This window comes from Pygoscelis adeliae, unplaced genomic scaffold, assembly GCF_000699105.1.
Source record: "Pygoscelis adeliae isolate BGI_AS28 unplaced genomic scaffold, ASM69910v1 Scaffold48, whole genome shotgun sequence".
NCBI classification, from domain to species: domain Eukaryota; kingdom Metazoa; phylum Chordata; class Aves; order Sphenisciformes; family Spheniscidae; genus Pygoscelis; species Pygoscelis adeliae.
In genome coordinates this window covers 6,149,957-6,151,409 of record NW_008825618.1, presented here as the reverse complement: position 1 = coordinate 6,151,409, position 1,453 = coordinate 6,149,957, and the positions used below count along the sequence as shown (strand labels likewise).

At 43.5% G+C, this 1,453-nt stretch overlaps 1 protein-coding gene across 1 annotated transcript in view; it reads left to right on the top strand.

The window, feature by feature from the left end:
• The window catches only part of FAM155A (family with sequence similarity 155, member A), a 497,656-nt gene that overhangs the window by 1,432 nt on the left and 494,771 nt on the right, over nucleotides 1-1,453 (top strand). The gene's annotated exons all lie outside the window — the stretch shown is intronic.

Below are 1,453 nucleotides of genomic sequence, written 5' to 3'. Positions count from 1 at the left end.
GGGAGCGGGACCGTGTCTGCAGGCGCTCTGCCACAATCTGTGGGGCTGGGAAAAGCTCGAGGACGAGGGTGGATGTCAACGGGCACCGCGGCGGCCCGTGGCTGGGAAGTGATGGTGGCAGCATCTCAATAAGCCGCGGTGGTTTTCCTTGGTGCTGCCGGTGACCGCTCAGAGAGATCCAGAGGGTTTTCTTTTCCTTTGTCAGAAGGCAGGGTCCCACTTTGGCTCTGTGCCGTTGTTGTCTTCCCTCTACTTTTGCACAAGATTAGTTGGCCTAGCTCTCAAGACAGGAAAGGGCAGAAAAAAGCGTTGTCCTTGGCGCCTAAAATAACTAACTGCATGCTTTTTTCCCCGTTTGTTTGAGTATTTGTTGAGAGCCGGGCCAGGTGAATGGTTTCTGCCCTGAACTGGATTATCTCGACTACTGTAGCACTACATTAACCATCTGAACCAAATCCTGCTTTAGCGGTGGAACACAACGGTGCATACAAATCACCGCTCTGAACAGAAGGCCTAGCAGTACCTCCGTGCTTTGTGACTTCAGCAGGGCCTTCTGAAATCATTTCACGGTAACACTCCATGCCGAAAGAATCCCATTCACCAATAGGTTAGTGTAATTTGCACACATCTTTGCCACAAAAATCAATCCGCAGTCCCTCCAGGAGCTGAAATATCCTGTTATCTAGCTGGATAAAGTAAGAAAGTTGCCGTATTTATTTTTTCTTGTTAAACTTGACAAAAGTAAAGTTGTCTCATCAGTAATTTTGACTCCGCTGTTCCTAGGTTATAAACTGTGTGTGTACACACTCATTGTATATATGTTATGTACTCAGTTACCGATAATGTAAATGTATTTTATTTCCAGAGTGAATTGGCTAAGTAAAAAGCATAAATTGGATAAGTAAAAAGCGTATCAAATGTAAATAGATGTCTACTGCTGTAAGGGCATCTTTGCCACTTCAGTAACTCTTTAACTAGAAATTGACCTACTGCTCTGTGCTGCCAAAGGATCAACATCTACTTCCTTAAAGTAATTTTTTTGTATCACAGTTTAGTTTGACTGAACTTTACCACAAAGCGTGCAGCTGCTCTACAGTATATCATGGTGCAAAAGGTGTTGAAAATGAACGGAGTAGCAAATGTACACTGTATAACGATTTCCCCTTCAGAGACTGAATAAGGAGAAATACTTGTCTAATGATGGGGAAAAAGCTGTTGACATTAAAATGATTGCGTGAAACATACAAATGAACTAGACAAATGCAGTGCCAATGACCTGCAGTTCTCCGGTTCTGAGTGCCGGACGGCATTGCTCTGTGTTTTGAGAATTTGACCAACCAGTCTGTGTTAAAAATGAAAGATATTCCAGCAGGGAAAAGAAAAAAAAACCCCACAAAACACAGCAAACCAAAGGTGCAACTTCGTATATACTTTCTTTTTCTGGGGAAGCTGC